This window comes from Pseudopipra pipra, chromosome 3 (assembly GCF_036250125.1).
Source record: "Pseudopipra pipra isolate bDixPip1 chromosome 3, bDixPip1.hap1, whole genome shotgun sequence".
NCBI lineage: Eukaryota > Metazoa > Chordata > Aves > Passeriformes > Pipridae > Pseudopipra > Pseudopipra pipra.
The window spans coordinates 70,779,549-70,802,974 of NC_087551.1; the positions used below are offsets into that span (position 1 = coordinate 70,779,549).

Genomic DNA, 23,426 nt, shown 5'->3' on the forward strand with positions numbered 1-23,426 from the left:
GGGGGGAGCGGCGGCCCTGGCCCCGCCCCCGACGGAGGCCCCGCCCGCAGCGGAGGCCCCGCCCCACCAAGCTAGGCTGCGCCGCGCGAACCGAATGATGTCATGCTCCGGAGCCGCGCGTGACCACCGCGGCCCGCCCTCGCCGCCCATTGGCCGGCGCCCGTGGCCCGTCAGAGCAGCACCGCCCCCCATTGGCCCGCTTCCCCGCCCCGCCGCCGCCCCGCGCCACATAATAAACAATCGAGTAGAATGCGGCGGGGGCGCCTTGGGAGCTGCGTCTTGGCTCCGAGTCCGCAGCCGTGCGGGGAGAAAAAGCTTTTCCCGAACGTGCTGTGGCGCTCGCACGGAAAATTGCCTTCAGCCAGAGGGTACTGCTGCACCGAGGACCAAGCCGAGCCGTCTCTCGGTTTTCCCCGACCCCCTTGTCTCAAAGCTGAGTTGTGCCAGGCTGCAAGTGCCCTCCGGACTTGGGCTCCGAGGCGGTGCAGATCTGTGTGTGGTGTGAGGGAAGGGTCTGGGTGGGAACGCGTCTGGCAGCCAGGTGTGCAAATCCAGTGTGCCAAGTGCCCAGCGATAGGGCAGCGATAGGGGGACCTGGATGCTACACCTCTGAAACTGTGTCAGTGTTGGTTGTCTTCAGGGGACAAAAAATGTCCCAGAGGTGGCTCTCCTGTCCACATGATGCTGTGCAGAGAGATGCAGCCTCAATCCTTGCTTCGATGTAGTGGTTCTCACACAGCACAGCCCTAAAATAACCACCTTTCACAGCCCTGCTTCCCTCTACCTGCGAACACGAGTCACACTTGTACAGCAGAGGATTTAATCGGGGATCAAGTGATGAGAATCAGGGCTGCGGGAAAGGATTTACCTTTGCTGAGGCTGGCAGCCTGGCCTCTCCTTTGGCGAGCAGGTACCCACATACGGCCTATTTCACTTCCTTCAAAGAATTAATTATTTTTCTCCTCTACCTGGCCCCTGGAGGAAGAAGTCTAAGCACCTCCCTCACACTGTCATCCTCTATTTCCAGCACTTGTTCTGGAGGTGTGGGTCCTGGTCCTTTTCCCAGAACTTTGTGTTTTGTTCTCTGACAGATGTTCAATGTAAAGTACATAGACACACTTTGAAAAGGGACTGTTCCCCTCCCTTCCCCATGGCAATGTTATTATTGCTAGGTCATGGCCTCTCCTTGATTGCACCCGTGAATCCTGAATCCCCACCCTCTCCCCCAGGCAGCAGTACGAGTTCAACAGGCTGGTTGAAAATGGAGTGCGTGTTAGGCTAGCCTACCTCCCTGGTAAGATATTCTTCTGGAAGGTCAGAGGGAGGCATCTGAACCCTATCAGGCAGAACGAGGAGAAGCTGACCTTGTGTCTCCTGGTGTGGGGGGCCCTGTAAGGCACACAGGGGGAAGTCCGTCCCCCCGCAGGAATTCAGAAAGGGTTCAAAGGGGCTGGTGAAGTGTTAAGCAAAAGCAGTCAGCGGCTTAGCACGTGGTGGGGAAGTCGATTATAAGCACTTGCAGCTGGTTCTCTCTCTCACACCCTGGAGGAACTGGGTGACTGCTGACTCAGGAGCTGCATCAAGTCAGAGGAATGGGAGGGCGGTCATATTTCTTGAGTGCCTGTGACACACTGCAAAACGATGGGATAGCAATGGGCACCTCCTACTTGCTGTCCCGTCTTGGAAGAGTGATCACAGCAGCGTGCTGTGAGAAGCTGGAGCCCATTGGTATGTGCTGGATGTGCTCTGGAAAGGCTGTGCAGCCGAGGCCATGGGTCTCATCTTGCATGGAAACGTGTCTGAGCTCTGAATTCCAGCATTGAGCCAGGGGGAAAGACAGGCACAAGAGCTGCCCAACGTGGGGTGGTTCTGGGTATGTGAAAGGCAGAATGTCCTGTATCTTGGGATCCCGACAACCTAAAAATAGTACTCTAGAGCCTCCAGGATTAGGCATCAGTTGAGCAGAGGCTGTTGGGAGGGCAGTTCTGAACTTTAATGCCTCAGTTCTGCCCTAGCCCTGCTTCTGGTATTAAAGATGTTACATTCCTTGCTGCTCATGTGAATGTGACTTAAACATGCTCAGGGCAGGCAGTTATAGCAAACTGCCCTGCAAACTCCTCCTGGAATCTGAAAAGTTGAATTCTTCCATTCATGCGCACCCTTGCCTGGCTTGCAAAATCATTCCCTTCAGTCTAGCAAACTGCTCTGTTAAAGCTGTGCATCTGGAGTCGTTCACTGCCAGTTTACCTGTGGAGAGGCAATAATACCAAGACCGAAACCTGATTTTATTTTTTTATTTATTTTTTGGGGATACCATTTAGTGAGAACATGTAATTGAATACATGCTGAGAACTGATCTGCTGAAGAGCCTGCTGTTTCTAAACACAGTAGCAACTCTTCATAATAGGCATGTTTAGCTTAAAATATATCAAGGTAGAGGTATTATAAGCCTTGTTTAACCCAAACAGATTTTTTCCTTGGAAGCAAACAGGGAAAACTGGGGAGAAACTGTCACGGAAGTCTGACAGATGTTCAAGTATGTGAAGCTTAAAGAGGAACGTGTGCTATTCAGTTTGCTCACAGATGCTTTGTGACCTGTGTCTTTGCAGTAATGATGACACAAGCTTTTTTGAATAAAAGGAAGAAATTAACTGCCTTGGCTAATTGTACTCTTGCTAGCGAGCTAACCAAGGACACCATTTGACTGTGAAAATTGTTGGTGCACCCAAATCCCTCAGCTGGGGAGAATATCTGGGGTGTTCCCAAATCTGTGGATCAGAAGGGCTATTTAAAAATCTTCCTAATTGGAAAATTAACCACTATTACTTTAAAACAGTGGTGCACTGCTTTGAAAAATTAAGACCATATGGAATCATTTATTACTTTTCAATATGTATTTAGTCTCTGTACAATTTTATGTACTTGCTAATGCATAAAGTCTTTTGGAGCAGGAATAAAGCACCACAAAGCATGATTTAATGCTATAGGGTCACCAAATCTGTTTCAGATTACTGGATGTTTCAATCTGCTGAAAAGAAGGGGCTGTCCCTGAACCAATGAAACAATAAGAAGGAAGGGAGGTGAGCTCATAAATCTGGAACACTTTGAAATATAGTGCACATATCAACAAAAACTTTTAAAGGATTCATGGGGATTTGGTCACATAAGAGATAAAATTATGAAACATTATATGAAGTAACAGGAAAGTTAAAACAAAGTCAGTATTAATAGTATAATACTTGGTTGCAATTTAAGGCATCTTAATGAATCTGAACAGTACAGGCCCACATAAGCATGTGACTGTAAGAGAAAATAGGAGCAAATAATCTGGGAGTGCACAAAAGTGCTTTTGTTTGTAGTTCTGCAGTCACTGGACGTGCCTGTTCTATTGGTTATTCACAAACACCTCTGGCTCTTTCTTCCAGAAATCCTATCCAAACGTTTTTGTTCTGACTTAGAGGAGGACTTTGTGCTTTGGCTCTTTTTGTGCGGTTCAGTCTTGCGGCGGCATCCTTCCTCTGGCAAGGGCCTGAAATGGGTCTGATGCTGCCTTTTTTTTTTTTTTTTTTTTTTTTGCAGAGTGACAAGCTGTGGGGCAATCTTTGCTCTCAGGGCCTGGGCACTTTCCTTTCACTGGTTCAGCAGAGATCAACAAGAAGAGGCTAAGTCTGAGAAGTTAACCATGCATGGTTCAAGCCACCTGGCAATGAGCTCTGCAGGCATAGGAGGCAACCTTTCTGCCTTTATTGTGAACCTGAGAGCAGTATAACCATCTGGCTGGTTATAATTTAACAGAAACCCCATTTTTTATCTTGCTATGGTGGTGTGCTTTCTTTTAAATGTCATCTGTAGAGTTTCCCAGGGAGTGGAGAAGTTTTGCTTTGTATTTCTTACAGATACTGACAAAAACTAGTCCACTGGATTACCATAAACCTAGCCATATTCTTTCTTAGAGGCATGAGCAAGCTGAAAAGAGTTTGCAGTAACTTTTATACTTCAATCAAAATATTTTTCAGTATATATTTGTCATTTTTAACCAGTAGACTAATTGACTGGTTATTTTATTAATGTTGAAATCTTACGATTTTAGAGGAGTTATTAAGCAAGTAAATTAATCTTCAGCTTTCCTGTGGCACTGAAGCTTGTTCATCACTGTTGTGCTTTCCACCATTCTTTAAACCCTTGGTAATCGATAGTGGTAATTTCAAATAAGTTCAGATCTTTTGTTCCAAGTAAACTGAGCATGCATGCATCTTCTGAATCAGCACCTTAACGTGACCTCTCCTGTCTGCTCAAATTATTAAAATCAAAATAAAGTTCTTCAGACAAAATGAAGCCAGTTGAATGAATACATAATAAGGATTAAAACAAATACCGTGAGGAGTAATTGCTGTCTCCGATTAACTTTCATCCAGTCCATATATCTTAGCCATTGGAAAATCTTAAATAAAATCTTCTTTAAAGTCCTTTCAAACTTTTTTGAGAGTAGTTGTCAGTTTAGGCATGTATCCCAACTTTAACTTGTACGTATGGTAAAAATATTATTTGCCCATAGATGGCAATAGCATTACATTGCTGAATTAGCCCTCAGCCTATGAAATGAGGGTGTGATGGTGGTGAACATTAACCTTGGGAATGGAAAAAAAATATCTTGCCTTTTCTTTTTCTTCTTTTTTTTTTTTCTTTCTTGTCTGCAGCAGTGGTAATGGGGACTGTTCTATTTGCAGGAATGTTGGGACTAATCATGTGAGAAAAGATCCTGGAGTGATGAGGCAGCATATTTCCCATGTCTGAGGTCAGGATTTGTTCTGTGAAGCTGACCTTTAAAACAGCCTGAAAATGAGGAACGTGGCACCAGAGAGCAGAGCAGGAAGCATGAAATGATGTAAGATATGTTTCTTCTGCATATGAAATACTTTTTTTTTTTTAAAGCTCCAGGTTTGTGATTCAGCATTTTCTGCCACTGAGAGAATATAAGAAAGGGGAAAATTCTGTAGCAAAGAGAAAGTCCCTATTGTTCTAAGCAAAATCTAATAAAATATTAGCCATCAGGTATTTTTGTTCCCTTCTGTTGAGTTGGGGTGGGGATTATATTTTTCCCAAATCACTCTCCCCTCAACCTCCTGATCTGAGAGCCCTGGAATTGAAGACAAAGTTTTGTTTAGGCACAGCCTGGACACCTTGTCTACATGTAATGGGTGTGAAGTACCTCCAGCTTTGTTGGCATTGGATTCCTGAGTGACTGCTGTTTCTACTCTGACAACCGACTGCAGGACAAGCCTGCAATGAGAAAGCATCAGCCCAGGTGAGGTTGCCAGCCTGGGTTTGATCCCAGGTGCAAGATGATGCAAGACCTCAGACACAAGCCCCCCTCTCTGAGCTTATGCAAAAGTGCCTTTACTGCCTTTTCTTTCTTATTTCTCGTCTTTTCTTCCTGTGTCCTTCCTCTTGCTGAGATGCACGAGGCCTGATGCATCTGCTGGATGCCCCAGCCTGTTGCTGCCTCTCTGATCTGAGAAACCCTGCTGACCTGTTTGGAAGGAGAAAGTGAGGAAGCCATTTCATCCTTCTCCCTCCTTGGAGACTGGTTCTGTGTTAAGATGGCATTTATCTCTCTTGTTAAAGGAGGTGGCAGCATTGGGGAGCACTCCCAGGTACTAGAGCTCAGCTGTGTCCATGATGAGACTGGTCCCTGGCACAGTGTTGGCCCAGGCTGTTAGCACTTTACAAAACAATTCCCTGCTATGGACATAAAAAGTCTGGCTGCAGTTGTTCCACTTTGATGGGTAAGAGAGTTTAACTGCCTGGACGTGGCTCCTCTGTGCCCACTGGCTAGTTTATTCCTATGGATGTGGCCTGGGGCAATCTGTGCTCAGAGTGGTACCTGCACAAGGACACCTGCTTTCCAGTGTTGCATTGCATCATGGTGAAGAAGCAGGGAGAGAGCCTTGTCATGCTTTCTTTTTACCTGCTGAGTTGGCAGCACCAGTGAAGGTGAACGATAGCTGGTTTTTGGTTGCTCCAAATGCCAGACAGAAGGAAGCCTGCTTGCATCTGCCTCAGACTCTGAATAGATTTCTTTTTTTAAGAGTCCTAAGGGACAAGCAAATGGATATGAGCATGTACTGTGAGACCAGCACTGGGACGGCTTGCATGTTATAAATTGATATTGAAAAATGGGTGGTGGAACATTAGAGCCACACAAAATGATTCAGAGCTTGAAGAAAATGCTTTGCAATGGAGAGACATGAAGCACTTGCTCTCTCTACTTTATCAAAAAAGGCTGAGCAGGGAATTGATTATGATGGTGAAGGAACTTTCTTGGCAGAAAAATATCAGGTACTGAAAGGCTCTTTAATCTAGTAAATTATGGGAATGTGTTGCAGCAAGCTGAAACTAGATACATTCATATGAAAAACTGGGCACAAATTTATTGCAATGAAGGTGGTTAATCACCATAACAAGCTGTCAGGGTATCTGGTGCATTTTCCAGATGTGTCCAAGCCAAGATGGGCCTGTTTCTGATGGGTGTGCTCTAACCACAGTCAAAAGTGTGAGTGACACTGTAGTCAAGTCTCAGGCAAGGTAAGAAGGTGAGGTTTGAAGGGCTGTGATATGCGAGAGGTCTGACTAACAGTTCCAAAAGGAGCTGTGAAGATCTAATGGTTCCTATCTGTCCTTAACCTCAGAGAGACTGAGAAAAGCAGCACTTAGCAGGAAGTGGAAGGGAAGAATCAGAATGACAGCCTCACCAGTGGCACATTTGTGTGCCCTCTGTTTCTGTAAGGACTTGATCTTTCACCTGCTCAGGGTTTTACTAATGTTTCCTCTACACCCATCATAAGAGCAGCCTTTTTCCAGTCCACAAGCCCTCCATACAGATTGGCATTGGTGCCTTTCATCTCAGGAGAGCATGAATAAAAATTTGAGATGCTCAGTGGCAGTTTTCTTTTTGCCTTTTTTTAATTTCATCTTCTTCAACTTTGGACTTACCTGTCCTTCACTTGCCTGTTCTTCACACCTTCCAGTTTCCCTAGTATCCATTTCCTCATACTGCCTTTGCCACCAGACTCAGTGCACTTTGCTGTGTTGATACTCTCTAGTGCAGGATGTGCTTCTTATTCATAATTTGACAAAACCAACCCTGTCTTTCTTGCACAGATTTCACACCGGATGGGTATGTCGGTGATGTGCTGTGTAGATAAAGAGCTTGTCAGGAACTTTTTGATAAAGTGCCTTTCATCCAGAAGTACAAATTTGTAGCTGCTGTAGCTATTCACAGGAACATGCTATGATATCTTGGCAAAATACCTGCAATCTGTATCTAGACAAGTGCTCTAAGCTAATTTTAAAAACAAGACTTCTCTTCTAGAAAAGCAATTGGTGGTGGAAATCAAAAATTTCTCATCTCCTCTTGCCTTTTCCAGGGTCCCAGTACTTTCTACTTTCCTGCTTATTCTGCATCTCCTAGGGATGATGCAAGTGCTTTATTCTCTCAGACTCTAAGACAAGTCTGCTGGTTTCTACTTGTTCCAGAGGGTAATTGTGCACAAAGTCAGAGTTGAAACAAGGCAAATGATTTCCACATGGTGTCTATATCTTCAAGTTGGAGAGATGTGGATTTGAAAGGTGAACTGTTTAGTGGATAAGGCATTGGCTGGATGGATGCAGCCAGAGAGTTGTGTCAATGACTCCATGGAGTCTGTGTCTAGGTGGAGGCTGGTGTTGAGTGGTGTCCCTTGGGGTTCTATCTCTTTAGTATCTTTATCATTGATATAGCGAGATTGAGTGCACCCTCAGCAAGTTTGCAGATGACACAAAGCTGAACGATGCAGTTGACACTCCTGAAGGATGGGCTGCCATCCAGAATAACCTGGACAAACTTGAGAAGTGGGCCCACGAGAACCTCTTGAGTTCCAACAAGTCCTAGTGAAAAATGCTGCAACTGGGTCTGGGCAGTCCCAGACATGAGTACAGGCTGGAAGAACTACTTGAGAGCAGCCCTGTGGAGAAGGACCTGGGGGTTCTCATGGATGAAACACATCCTGGGCTGCATCAAGAGAAGTGTGGTCAGCAGGTTGAGGGAGGTGATTCTGCCTCCTCTGCTCTGTTCTCCTGAGTCCCCACCTGGAGTGCTACATCCAGGTCTGGGATCCTCAGCACAAGAAAGACATAGACCTAGAGGAGGGCCACAAGGATGATCAGAAGGATGGAGCACCTATCCTACCAAGACAGGCTGGGAGACCTGGGATTATTCAACATGGAGAAGAGAAGGCTCCAGGTAGACCTCGCTGTGGCCTCCCAGTACTTAAAGGGGGCTTATAAAGAAGAGGGAGAGAGGCTTTTTACACAGGCATGTAGTGATAAGACAAGACAAAATGATTTTAAATTAGAAGAGGGTAGGTCTAGATTAGATGTTAGGGAGAAATTCTTTACTATGAGTGTGATGAGACATGGGAACAGGTTACCCAGAGAAGTTGTGGATGCTCCACCCCTGGAAATGTTCAAGGCCAGGTTGGAGAGGGCTTAGAGCAACCTGATCTAGTGGAAGGTATCCCTGCCCATGGCAGGGGGTTAGAACTAGATGATCTTTAAAGTTCCTTCCAAACCAAACCATTCTGTGATTCTATGAAATGAAGGGGTGGAGTTGTTGTCCCATTGTCATGCACTTGTCGTCAATACCCACAAACCATTAACCTGGTCCATAGACTCTCTGGAACATAGAAATTAGAGGCAGAGCAGGGCTTTAAACTGAGATCTCCAAATAGTAAGTGAGAGTCCTGAGCTTATTTTTATGTGGGGGAAAAAAGCTTTTAAGAATAAGAAATGCTGGGGGGGGGGGGGGGGAAGGTGTTGATTTGGGGGGTTGTTTGTTTGTTTTAGGATTTTTTTGAGGACATGCAAGCAGTTTTCCAAGCAGTTTTCCTGAAGCCCACATACCTCTGGAAAGCAGTAGAAGTATCTGCATGAGCAAAGAGTTCCAGCACAGGCAAGTACAGAGGATGTAAGAAGAATAAGGCTTTGGCTGGAGAGATGGAAATGGCTTAACCAGGTACCAGGTGAAGTCCTGCAGTAGCTGCTCTTCTTTGCAAAGACTGCAGCTGCAAACAGACCCAGGCAGGAGCTGACCCAGACTTTAAGGAACAATCAGTTTTAGAACCAAAGAACCCCTGTTTTAGGCTGAACTTAACCTATGTCTAAAACTTCTTCAAAACGCTGGGTGAATGTTGCTTTTGACCAAGCTTGCTCTGTACCTTGGATTCATTTGCTTAGTCACTGGCTAGATGAAGGTTATTCCTAGTGTCAGAAAAAAGATTTACCTTTGCTCTCTGGCTCAGATTAGTTTACTGTTGTCCCCTCAGTTAATCTGCTTTTACATGCATATCTTGCTGCTAAATGTGGGTAAAATAAGCAGCTAGTCCTTTTACTCTCTTTCCTTTCAGCTTGTTGATTGCAGGATTCAGTCATATGCATGGTAATGTGTAACTGAAAGATGTTGGCTCTGCCCAGCTGGCTTAGATCTCACCTTTAAGCCTGTACTCAAAAAGACCTACCTATTCTGAGCAGCATGGGAAGCTCTCCAGGGCCCAGAATGTGAAAATTAATCAATTGTTGTAGAAATATTTCTGTAATGCTATGGAATCCAGCCAAGAGACATGATGAATGTGAAACTGTTTTCTAGGACATTCAGTTTCATTGAATTTTGTCATGCCCATAGAACTTTTCAGCAAACATCCATGTCCTTCCATCCTGCATCCTTCTGTGATGTGGTTATCCTGGCAATCCAGCTGATTTTCCAGAAAAGTCAGCTCCATCAAAGTTCATTGACTTGCTACATTAAAGGCCTTCAGTGGACTTCAGCATCCATTGATTGCAAGTTTTTTCATGGGCTTGGACTGTTATGAGAGGAGATCTGCAGAGAGGGTTATGCTCTGGCATGCTTGATTGGAGCTGATTTTTTGTTTCTTGTCTCTTCTTCACTCTGGATGGACCAATAGTCTTTCTTGTTTCTTGAAACACTGTGGTAATTTTCCTACATATCATCAGACTTCCGTTCCAGCAGGTTCTCTATAGGAGTGAAGTTACCTAGGAAAAGTCTCCTCTTATGAACCTCCCTTCAATGTGTTTGTACAATAGTTTGACTTAAAAAAATCTCAACATAATTTCTTCCTCTAGGCAAGCCACAGAGGGACCACTGTCTGACAAGTTTGTCTATATTTTCTCCTTGAACTTAGCCTTTTTTTAGAGCTTGAGGATTAAGAAATATGGCCTGAAAGGTACTTACTTAAGTGTGCAACAACACTGAGAATTGAAATGCCTGACTCACTGAATGCCATGTGGGGTGCTTGCACTCTATATGGGGAGAGTTTGGTGTCTCAGAAGAACAGAACCTGACTGCACAAGGAGCTGCTTGCACCAGCCAACAGAGGGTATGAGCCTGGAAGGGGAAGTCACACAGGAAAGACCAAGCAGACAGCTGCTCCTGTGAGAAAAACAAACAATTTAAAAAATCCTAAATCAATACAAGAAAACCCCCATGAAATGTTAAACAGAGGTTGTCTCGTCCCCTCTAGTACCTTCTAGCTTCCTTGCTCATATTTTTGGAGAGGATACAGCCTGCACAGTCTCCTCAGGATACTGGCAGTGGAGAGGATTGCCGCAAGCTGAACTCTGTGAGAGGAGGAGGAGGAGAAGTGGAGAGACTGATGATGAAGGGGTAGCAGAACAGGACTAGGGAGCTTCTTGAAGCTCTTAACCATAGTAAGCCCAAGCCAGTGCCATCTCTTTTTATAAAGGCATGGTCATGGGGTTTTCTTCGAGGAGTCCACCGTATGCCAAATCCTACCAGTGCTCTGTCATGATTTTTTGAGAACAGTGTCAGGATCCCAGCAGATGAAGAAGACCACATTAAGAAGATTCCTTCAGTAAGATACAGAGAGCAACTTGTCAACACAGCTGCCCTTAAATGTGGGGAATTCACAGCTGTGCCTGAAGTTGTGTGAGTCTCTCTTTCTCATAAGACCACTTGTATGTGCAATGAGCATCCCAGAATTACTTAAAATCCCAGGCATGGATGGTGCTACCAACTCTACTTGCCAAAAAGTTCCTACGTGGATGGGCAGCAGTGATCCCCACCAAGAACTTCTACACCCCAAGGTGGAGACAGCCTTCCATCACCCAGCCAACATGATTCCAAAATGTGCTAAAAAGGATGGGTTGGAGACAAGGATCCAGGCATTGATATGCCTGACTGAGAAGTCACAAGGTAGCCACGCAGAAGTCCTGGGCTTTTCAAAGGCTTTTGGGGGCCTGCCTGTGGCTTTGCTCAGGAGGACACGTGCCCTGTACCCTGCACCAAGGGATCCTGCATAGCGCAGTGGCCAGGAGGATTCAGCTTGAGCCATTGCAAGGCAGCATCTAGTCATGACGGGAAGGCTGGGCAAGGATCAAGCAACATGAAATATTGTATTTAGCTGTACATAAAGCAGTCCCATTTCAAGGATGCCCTTACTTCCCAAAACTGAGTTATAATTGACTGGTTGTGTATTAAAAACAAATCTGTGGCATGGTGCAGGTTAGGTCTTGAATGTCCTACAGAAGGCTCTTCTCCCCACAGCCCCTCAAGATCCCTCTCCCCCCTGTTTTTGTGTCCACCCTGCCTGGCACAGGACACAGGTGTCCCCAGAATGCTGTATCCCATGCCAGGAGTAGGGGTGTTTGTAGTCTCCTTTTTTTTTTTTTTTTTTTTTAAAAAGCATTTCACAGAATCACAGAATAGGGTTAGAAGGGACCTCTGGACATCACCCAACCCTGACCCTTCTGCCAAGGCAGGGTCACCTGGAGCAGGTGACACAGGATCTCATCCAGGTGGGTTTTGAATGCCTCCAGAAAGGGAGATTCCACGACCTCCCTGGGTAGCCTGTTCCAGTGCTCTGCCACCTTCAATGTAAAGAAGTTCTTCCTCATGTTGAGATGAAACTTCCTGTGTTTTAGTTTATGGACTCTGCTCCTCGTCCTGTCCCTGGGCATCACTGAAAAGCGTCTGGCACCGTCCTCTTGGCACCCGCCTTTGCGATACTTATACGCATTAATGAGGTCCCCTCTCAGTCTTCTCTTCTCTAGGCTAAATTTTCTGAAAGGAATTTCATGCCAGGCTAGCACGGTGTATTTGTTTGACTTTGTTCTCAGCCTGACGGTGACACTCTGGGGCGTATTTTACCTACTTCGTTCCAGGCCGGCCCCTGCAGGCCCGGCCGCGGTGCGCGCTCGCCATCTTGTGGGCTCTGGCCGCCTCGCAGGCCGCCCCGACAGCCCAGCGCCGTCTGCGCTCGGGGTTGTAACGCGAGTTTTCCAAAGCAGTTGTAGAATATAAAAAAAGATATATATGGCACCGGAACAGATTGCCCGGAGAAGTTGTGGGTGCTCCATCCCTGGAAGTGTTCAAGGCCGGGTTGAATGGGGCTCTGGGCAACCTGGTCTGGTGGGAGGTGTCCCTGGCCGTGGCAGGGGGGTTGGAACTAGATGGTCTGTAAAGGCTCTTCCAACCCAAACCGCTTTATGATTCTGTGATTCTATGATTTTACAAATTAGGGTAGGAGAAAGCCGGAGGCACCGTCCTGGAACAGGCAGTCCCTTTTATCACTGGGAAATGGCGGACCACAGAGCGAGTGGATGTGTTTCCAGAGCCACAGCAGGTGCAACTCTTGGGGCAGGGAGCTCTCCGGGTGAGTCCTTCCATTATCCTAAGAACAAGTATCCCCACAAGTCCTTGCCAATCTAGGACTTTATAGCCTCAGCCTGCTAATTTTTTACCACTGGAGAGGCCAGTGTGTGCACGCTTTGGAGAAGACAAGCAAAGAATGAGGGAATGCATTTTGACTGGAAGTGGCCACCAAATTGCAGAAACAATGAGCGTGGTTGATGAGAAATTGCCTGCTTGGCACAACCACAACACCTTAGTGAAGAGAGTGATGCAAGTGCTTGAACCACTGGCATAGCAGAGGCTGAGGAAAAAATGTTCTCTTCCCTGAGAAAAGAGGAGAAATCCCAACACATGGTGGAGCCAGATGATGGCGTATGATGCACCCAAGTACAAAAGTATTCCTACAAAACAGGATTAGGGACTAGCTTTGCCTTATAAGTCAGCCTTTCATGCTAATTTACTTTTTATTCTGCTTTAGCCTGGGCTCTCCATTTTGCTTGGATTATGGAACAGTGGTGCCTGAAGTCACTTAAAATACAGCATTGAACTTGTCTGTTGCCACCGATGGTAAATGCACTAAAGTTAAAGGAGAGGAAGCCACGAATCCTGACAGCGTGTCTAGCCTCTCCCTTCCTCAGGAGTATCTCAACCCAAGTGAAACAGTAAAGTCTCCCCAGGACCTGTGACACAACATCAGGGGGGCTTTGTGCATCCCCCTTGCATGACTGTGGGAAAGCTGGGAAGTAAAGGTAATAAGAAGATAGGAGCTTCTGTCTGTTTTAAGCTAAGAAATGGGAAGCTATTCTGAAATACATTTTCCCCTGCTTTTACCATCTGCTTACTGTGTTATATGCAAGCAAAAAATTCAATCATCTTTCTGTTTAAAAGACAGGAGGCACTAAAGCCCAATTCCTCCATTGTAGGGACCCACCTTCTACTCTAACCAGTTACCCAAGTACATCGAAGGATTTTGACCCAAGGGCCGAGGCTTCTGAAGTTCATTTTTCACATGGGACATAGGCAGGAGCTTGTGGCATTAACAGCTCAATGGCTTCAGCTCTAAATGAGCTGGCAAAGGTGTTCTCAGCCCAGAAACTTTTTCTATTTTTTTTTCCAGCTGTAGCAGTTGATCAGAGAAGCAGGTCATAGAATCATAGAATGGAAGGGACCCACAAGGATCATCCAATTCCAACTCTTGGCCCTGCATAGGACTTCCCCAAGGATCACATCATGTGCCTGAGAGCATTGTCCAAATGCTTCTTGAACTAAGAAAGGCTTGGTGCTGTGACCACTGCCCTGGGGAGCCTGTTCCAGCGCCCAGCCACCCTCTGGGTGAAGAACCTTTTTCTAATATACAGCCTAAACCTCCCCTGACACAACTTCAGGCCATTCCCTTGTGTCCTGTCACTGGTCACCACAGAGATCAGTGCCTGCCTCTCCTCTTCCTGTCACGAGGAAGTTGTAGACTGCAATGAGTTCTCCCCTCAGTCTCCTCTTCTCCAGACTGAACAGACCAAGTGACCTCAGACACTCCTCACATGGCTTCCCCTCAAGGCCCTTCATCATCCTCATTGCCTTCCTTTGGATGCTCTCTAATAACTTTCTAACTCTTTTATGTTGTGGTGCCCAAAACAGTACACAATATTCAAGGTGAGGCTGCACCAGTGCAGAGCAGAGCAGGACAATCCCTTCCCTGATGCAAAGGACATGGTTGTCCTTCCTGGCTGCCAGGGCACTGCTGACTCATATCCAACTTGCCGTCAACCAGGACCCCCAGGTCCTTTTCCATGGCACTGCTTTCCAGCCTCTCATTCCCCAGTCTGTACGAACATCCAGGGTTGCCCCATCCCAGATGTAGAATCTGGCACTTTCCCTTGTTGAACTTCATAGGTTGGCGATTGTCCAGTCTTCGAATTTGTTGAGGTGTCTCTGCAGGGCCTCCCTGCCTTCCAGGGAATCAACAGGTCCTCCCTATTTAGTATCCTCAGCAAACTTGCTTCGTATCCCTTTGAGTCCTGCTTCCAAGTCATTTATGAAGATGTTGAAGAGCACAGAGCCTAAATGTGGAGCTCTGGGGAATCCCACCAGTGACAGGTCACCAGTCTGATGTTACCCCATTCACTATCATCCTCTGTGCTCGACCCGTGAGCCAATTGCTCACCCACCACATGATATGTTTATCCAGCTGTGTGCTGGATAAACATTTTGTCTGGAAGGATTCTGTGAGAGGCAGTATTGAAAGCTTTGCTGAAGTCTGAAAAGATGACATTAGCTGGCTTCCCTTGGTCAACTAGGTGGGTTACCTTGTAAAAAGAAGTTTGGCAAGCAGGACTTTCCCCTCATGAAGCCATGCCGGCTGTGACCAGTGAGCTGGTGCTTTACCAGTTGGTCGTGCTTTCCTTGCAAACCTTATCTTCCACACCAAGTCATTTATGACACTTAGCCTATGATTCATCATCGTTGCCTTGTTTTGTAAAACTAAGTTAAATAAACCCTGGACCAAGCAGAGAAAAACTGCAGGGCTGCCTGGATACTACACTGTAGAAGTGGATGGTTAAACAGGAGGCAGATGTCTGTTGAGCCTGTGAGTTTCACAGAAGGAGGAGCTGAGGTGGAGGAGTGGGGCTGGGGGCAGAGGAATGGAGGGTACCCAAGCACTGTACAGTCAACCAAAGTCAAGCAAAGGAATGGCAGGCAGTCCCTGTTCAGAGAGGGGACACTAGTTCTCAGACTGAACAGGAAAAGGCAATCTGGCAAGGACAAGGACACGGCTTTGTAATGGTACAGGGGACCCCTGGAAAGACCGTGAAATGAGAACAATCAATTAACAAGCTGCTGTGGCTTCAGAAAAGCAATTATAGACATACTGATGTAATGAGCACATCTGATGCACAGAAGCTATTTAACCTTCATCCTTGTGCCTTATAAAGCACCTCTGGGGCACTGGGTAAGGCTGTTAATTATTAAGGTCAACCTTAGCAGACAGAGGTGTCCTCAAGTATGGGTTGCTGTGATACACTCAGATAATTTCTCCATTATGTCAATAACTAATTTCCTGAATTGTTCAAGAATTGAAAGATTAGCATCCATTAACCAAGCCTTAACTCATGGCTATGGGAGCAGTTACAGACCACAAGGACTTCAAAACCCCTTCATAGCTCCTTGAGTACATATAATATACATACACACATATACATACACACTACTCCACCAGCTTGTTTACACACTACTGCACCAGCTTGGCAAAATAAATAACCAGTGCATATAAAAAGCCTGGGCAGGCAGTGACAGGCATTGGCTTGAGCAGATGTCTTGATGTTTGAGCATTGTCTTCAGGTGCTCTGAGAGAAGAGGATGAAGTCACTCTGACTTTTAAAGAACTGTCTACTGAGGGATTTTAAATGAACAGAATCACAATCAGACCAAAATACCAATTCTATTTACTACCAAAAGGGCATTTTTTAATGAAAAAAAAATTTAAAAATTTCATACAGCAGACATTTCATGGATTTGATAAACTGTGACTTATTACATCGTTCACCCTTATGCTGCAAGACAAATCTCATTGCTTTTATTTATGCAGGCCATATAATTTTTTGTACCTTAATGCAAACATTTTTTTCCAAGCACAGCCTCTGAAGAACCACTATATTTGGAAACTGCAATATAGGTTGGTAGGAAATTCCACTGGTTTTACTGTTTTGCCTTAAAGCCAAGCACGACTGGAAAAGCAGCTATCCTAAGCGGAAGCTGCCTGAGCTGGCACACCAATTGCACTCAACTTTTGGAGAAGGGAAATGGCTGTGTTACTGTGTCACAGCATTATACGTGTCTGAGCTTACCTGCCTGAGACTTTGCTGGCTGACTGCCTGGAGTTAAATCAAAGGAGGCTGAGGAGAGACAGGAGAGAGGAGGAAATGAAACAATGACAGTGATAAAGCCTAATAATACCAATGGTCCTTCAGAGGATCAGTGGGGAGCGAGGCACTGGAATAAGTGCTGCCAGCCTGCTGCCAGAAGGGTGAGAAGCTGTTTTACCAAGGCCAGCAATGAACACGAAAAGATAATAAACCCTCCCCCAGCACAGACGAAAGGACAGGGGAGTGGAGGTAGGGAAAGGAGGTGAGAGCAACCCTTTAAGGAGAAACACTACCGGAGTTGCAGCTGCACCTGGGTGTGCAGCCAAAGCTGGGGACCGATGGGCTGTGGGATGGGATTTCAAGGGCTTGTCTAGGCTGCTGGAGAGGTGAAGAAGAAGAAGAAGCACCAACACCTTAGCCCTGTCTCCTGCCCTCCCTGGCGGGCTTTTGGGTGTACTGCCAGGTCTTCTGCCCCAAAGGGACAGTTTCATCTGTCCATCGCAGGCTGTTGAGAGGGGAAAAGGTTGACAGTCAGTGTTCAAAGACAGTAGTCCTGTTTATGTGCCAACACAGTGAGTAGGGTGGGGGAGACAAAATGGGGGTGCCAGCCCAGTCAGAGGGAGCTGAATGTGGCAGCAGCCCACATCTGGGCTTGTGCCCTGGGAGAAATGGCAAAGCTCGAGTGGGGAGGGACGCTTCTCCCTCACCTGGAATGATGTCTGGCTTTTTCTTCCTCCCACAGACATCCTTTCTTAGACCGGTTGTTACCACCTATCCCCACAAACTTCATCTCACCTGTGTCCTTAGACTGCCATGGCTGCAGCGTCACTGCTGCAGCCTCACTGAGGTACCTGCGAGCTGGGGGCAAGCGGCTGTGGGAGAGGCCATGGGGGGAGAACAAGCCCAGGTGCACCACACACTGGAGCCGTCTGCCCACTGAAACTGGCCAGGCGGCTGTGACTGAAATCTAATTTTCCTGGTGCATTCCATGGACATTTTAATCAGCGTTTTCTACAATCTACTTGGCAAAGAGGCTCAGTTGGCAGCTGCCTGACTGAATGGGCTTTGCACCCAGTCTAACCTTCTCCATTCGCAATTTCCAGTGCTGGAAAACCTCTCTGTCTCACTCTCAGAAGTTTCTATAGCAATCATGGCCATCCCAGCAAAGCACTGAAAATGGCAGCCCATTCAGATTGTAATTTTGCTGGACAGTAGTTGCTCCTCTCTCCCCTGGCCTCTGAAATGTTACTTTTTGGGAGGTATGAACTGCAACTGGATGATACTGGTCCTCTGCCTATGTTTTCAGCGAACTTCACTCCCCCTGCCCCCCAAGGAACTTTGTTAGGTGTTTGCAGCACATTTTAACCTCAGTTAACAGGGGAGCATTGTTGGGCACATCATACCTCAGCTACAAGAAAGACCTGATGTGAGCGATGCTCTTAACAAGCCTGCAGGAACAAACTTCACCACCCAACGTGTCATATTATGACCTGAACATTATCCATCACTGTAGGTAGAAGAAGTTACACAAGTGTGTTTGGCTTTGCAAATTGTAGAAGACCGGAGGACTCAAGGCTTTTTTCATCATGTCAGTGAGCTTACTTTCCCTGGTTCAGTTGACTTCAGCTTAAAAAAATCACTCAATCTTTTCATACTTCGTCTTTCAGTGGCTGTGATTGCGCTTAATTACTGTGACGCCAAAGAACCACGTGTTAAAAATATGTTAAGCAACAGAACTAAAGGTTTTGCTTCTTGCAATAAGAGGATGTGGTAGAATTATACCACAGCTTGTGAAGGAATCAATTAACCATTTCTTAAGCTCTTCTAATAATCTTTCCCTATACTTTTTTGGCTATTGTTGCCTGCTAAAAAAAATTAGCTTACAGCTGAGTAAGGGGAATTGTGGATAAGTGTTTGCAATTTGGCTTTGGACTGACACAGTGTGGATTGCACTCAGAGAATTTGAAGTCTTTGCACTGGCAGCAGTACTCGAATCTGGGAATATAGGATTCGCATTGGAAGAGTGGATTTTTATAACGATTTAAATGAACAATTTCAGCTAGAGAGTGGATTAACAGAGCCAACTAAACCCTTCACCCTGACAAAGAACTGGCGGGAGGACTATAGAAACATATCCAAAATTTTAGCACCATGAATGCAGAGTAATAGGTCAGTGAGAAGCATTTCTGTAATTTAATAGCTCTCTTAGAATTCAATTCAATTTAAAACAAAAGTTGTTTTACAAATACATGGAGAATGCAGAAGGCTGGAGAGGGAGTAAGTGGCCTGCATCCTCCATCTGCTCCATCCTCCCTCTACTCTCGCTCTAGGGACTGCCACTGCAAGTCCTCCCTCTCAGTAGACAGGAAGGCAAAGCAGGCAGTGCCCCAACCCAAGGTTCAGAAATATCTCCCATTCTGCAGGGACATGGAGGCACCCCCAGGTCCCACATTTTGTATTTCACATGTGCCAGAGCTCCTGAGGCCCAAAGCCAAGCAGCAGGAAACTCCAAGCCCAGGGGTCTTGGGGAAGCTGAGACACACAAACCTGTGTTCCTACATCAGAAACGAGGTTACAGAACAAAAGAAAACTATTAAGTATCCCAGGTCAAGCAGCAATCTTCACTGACAAGAGATGGACACATTGGGGATTGCTTATCTCTGAGAGGAAATGTATTGGCAGGATACAAGGGAACATCCACTGGACATACAAAGCTGCAAAGGCAAATCGGCTGCACCTGCTCATGAGGTATTTCAGACGAGGCAGCAAAACAAAGGGATTTTTCTTTTTAAGCAAAATTTCTAATTAGACCCTGATGGCTCACTGCTGTGGGATGTTTGAAGAAAAAACAAAAGCATCCTAAATCGGTCTGGAGAAGGGTCCAATGTTTACATGAGTGACATGGCATGCAACCATTGGTAAGGGTACAGCCTCTTCCTTCACAAACCCGTGTGAATCTGTAATGGAATAGTAAGACATTTTCTGGATGCTCTTCTCAAACACTCGATACTGCACTACTGCAAGCAACATAGTGGAACAAGCTGGTCACAGCTTGATATTCAATATGACAATCTCCTTCTTCAAGAAATGGGGAGATTGGATGTTTCCAGTAGAAGGTATAGAAATAGCCCTAAAACTTAACCCCTCCTAAAACATTTTACACCACTGGTTTCTCAAGTCTGAATTGCAAAACACTGCTGGCCATCTGTCAGCAAGAACTGTCTGACTGTCTGCCACTGGCATCCATGGAGAAGTGCCATATTGCAGCCTTGCTCTCCCATTCTCAGCACTTAGAGGTGCTGCTTGAGGGCAGCTGCACTGGGGAGCCCTTCCAGCCCCTTCAGTGTGGGGACACCTCTGCTTGCCTCCATGTTAACTAACTGCTTCCCAGGGGCAATATTCCAAGCTGCACAAACCCCGCAACAACTAACCACAGAACTAACTAGCTGACAGCAAATGCAGATCTTGAACAGTAAGAATCCCAGATTAACAGGAAAAAAAGAGCACTTTAATTGTGGGTTGCAAAGAGGTAGATCGTCTCACCCTCAAGTTGCTGGAGAAAAGTCAGAGGTAGAAAAAATGGGTTCTAAACCCAAAAATTAGGCCTGCCTGCAGTAGTAACTGAGGTGGACAAGTCTAAACTGCTTCTGGAGGAGGATGTTTCTGACAAGCTCTGGATATGCCCGCCAAAAGCTGAGCCATGTGTAGGGCAATGGCATACAGTGCTACAGCTTGTACAGGCAAACAAAGTGCCCAGACACTGGCAGTGCTGCCAGTCTGGGTTTGCCCCTTGAATACAGAGATTTAGAAAAAAACATCACACCAAGTAATGATGATCAGAGGCTGGAGCACCTCTCCTCTGAAGACAGGCTGAGAGAGTGGGGGCTCTTCAGCCTGGAGAAGAGAAGGCTCCAGGGAGACCTTATAGCAGCCTTCCAGGACCTAAAGGGGGCTGCAAGAGAGCTGGAGAGGGACTTTTCACAAGGATACATAGTGACAAGACAAGGGGGAATGGCTTTAAACTAAAGAAGGATGGGTTTAGAATGGATAATAGGAAGAAATTTTTTACTGTGAAGGTGGTGAGGCACTGGAACAGGTTGCCCAGAGGAGCTGTGGATGCCCCGTCCCTGGCAGTGTTCCTGGACAGGTTGGGTGGGGCTTTTCAAATCCAGGCTGGATAAGGCCTTGAGCAACCTGGTCTAGCGGGAGGGTCCCTGCCCATGGCAGGAGGAGTTGGCACTAGATGATCTTTAAGGTTCCTTCTAACTCCTTAAAATTCTATGATTCTAATTAACAGTGTGTCTGCCTATCCAGAACACATACCTAAAAGTTGCATGGATAAGTGAAATGTTTATAAAATCTGGATTTATTATTTTTTTTATTTACAACATAAGTTATTCTCAAATAACAGAAGGATTTGACAGTGTTCAGTTTGTTATATATTAGATTCAAAATGACATATTTTTTAAAAAAAGCTCAGTATACAAGGAAAATCCCAACAGAATTTGCAAAGCTACTGTATTTCACAAATATAGGAGCTAAGGTTGTAATGAATCATATAGGAAATTTGTCATTACAAGTAAAAGAAAATCTGTACAAATGGTTTAGGGTTTTAATCACAAATCTAAATATTTTTTCTTTAAATAGACTCTTAAAATAGATGCATTATTTTAAAAAAAACATCACTACAAAGAGGCACATGGTGTTTAGTTGATGGCATTAATTCTGCAACCCAAACAAGGAGACTAATCCACTTTGAGTAGCTAAATTATTTTTTTGCACTATTTACATACTTTACTGAAGTATTTTCCTCCCAGAGTCTGAGCAAGCATCTTAGAATATTAATGAGGGAAGCCTGGCAGCACTCCAGAGTTAGCAAATAAGAAAGTAATATCATTCCTATTTTATCAACAGGGAAACTGAGGCACCAGGCGTATTGAGATCCAGGCAACTGCAGGAATTAAAATCATGAATCTTGATCCTGTTTGCCAGGTCTTGATGGAGAGACTGTTCTTCCTCCTTGTTAGAGGGTTAGTGACCGTGCTGAGCATTGTTTGAAACCTGGTCAGTTGTTCCTTTTCATGTTTAGACTGCTGAAAAATAGGTAATAGCTATCCAGCTGTAGTGTCATCATGAACATCTTTACTCAAAAAAAAGTCACTAACAGTTTTCCTTTTCAGATCAGAAACCAGCCACAGCAAAATGTGCTTCAATCCATCCACCCATCCATCAAAAAGATCTTCAGTCCCTCTAAAGCCTTTGGAAGGCTGTCTTGTTCTACCCAAACAACTGCAATTGTTCCCTCAATCTGTGCAAAAACAAATACTGAAAACCAGTAACTCTGAAAGACAGAACTGCATTATTTATTTAAAAAACAAAAAAAAAGTTAAATTTTTGAGCATTGTGAACATTCCTTTGTCAATCGAGTATTTGTAAGAAGTTAGTTAAGAGATTCTCAGCCAGGACATGACCTTTAGAAACCAACATGGGCTCAAGCTCTGCCAGGGGAGGTTTAGGTTAGATGTTAGGAAGAAATTCTTTACAGAGAGGGTTATCAGGCATTGGAACGGCCCACCCAGAGAGGTGGTGGATTCACCATCCCTGGAGGTTTTTAAAACGAGATTGGATGTGGCCCTTAGTGCCATGATATAGTAATTGGAGTTGGATCAGGGGTTGGACTTGATGATCTTGGAGGTCTTTTCCAACCCAATCTATTCTATGATTCTATGAACATGAAATGTTTCACATGGTGCATAATCCCAAGTATTTTACCTCCTGTGACAGCAAAACATCATAGCATATCAATATTAAAGGTTACTTGAAAAGACCTTTAAAAATAACTTGTTTGCTGAGTAACTAAAGGAAATAAAAACTTGTTTTAGATTTGAGATTACGTGAATTTGCAAGTTAAGGAAAATCTAAAAAGGCAGAACTTGAACTTGGGATAGAAGCATCCAGCAATTTTTAAGGCCGTTATGGAGTGTGCATAATTTACTCACAGGCATCTTACTGTTTACATTTTGGCAAATACACCATCTTAATGTGGGAATAAAAAGTCCTGGACCACTGCTGTCTCACAGCAGCTAGGAGCAGGCCAGGCAGCAGGGCACAGGACAGCACAGGTGACCCAGCACCCTGGGCAGGACATACCCAGCGTTGTTCACGGTGCCCCAGTGCAAGATTCTGGCCAGTGCCAATTGCATGAAGTTGTCTGACTCCAGAAGCAGTGCCCCCAACTCAGCATTAGAAAGAAACATTACACACACTACAGCACCATTAGCAGCATCATAAAATAAGCAAATAGGGCCTCACTTTCTTTGGGGAGGTAGATGGACATAAATGTGCTTCTTCTGCGGTTCCTGGGTGAATCTCCACCCCGGCATCTGGGCTGGCTGACAAACCTGTCTCATGGGCCTGACCCAAAAGTGGCAATCCACCCTCTGCAGTGCAAGCACAAATACTGCACAGTGATTTAAGCAGCTTTTCTTGTTTTCAGCCCCAAAACACTTCTGGAATCTTCCCCATTTCTCCTCCTTGATTACTGATGGTACCTACCAGTGACTCCTAACAGGTGGCTTCCTTGCTGGCCAAGGAAAGATTGCACTGTGGTTTTATTTAGCAATATGCCCTAGAAGCAGCACTGGCTCTGGAGGCTTTTGGGAACTTTCCTCCTGTGGTTCGATGGAGCTTACCTATATCCTCAGAGGCTTTCAATGATACATCAGTCCCACTGCATTTAGGAGCTTCCAAAAACCTGGGGCATCCGAGTTTGGGGTGTGCACTCAGATTGCAGAAAAGCCTCAAATAACAACTGGCAAAGCAGCAACAGTTTGAACACAAACACGGATTCCCTGGTTAAAGGA

General features: G+C 45.5%; 1 long non-coding RNA gene across 1 annotated transcript; it reads left to right on the forward strand.

Annotated features, from left to right (window-relative positions):
* The first annotated feature begins 24 nt into the window (after positions 1-24).
* Positions 25-21,930, forward strand: LOC135411779 (uncharacterized). The gene is made up of 2 exons (XR_010429312.1): positions 25-4,885; positions 12,592-21,930. It is a non-coding gene; the product is annotated as an uncharacterized LOC135411779 (long non-coding RNA).
* Positions 21,931-23,426: the final 1,496 nt, after the last annotated feature.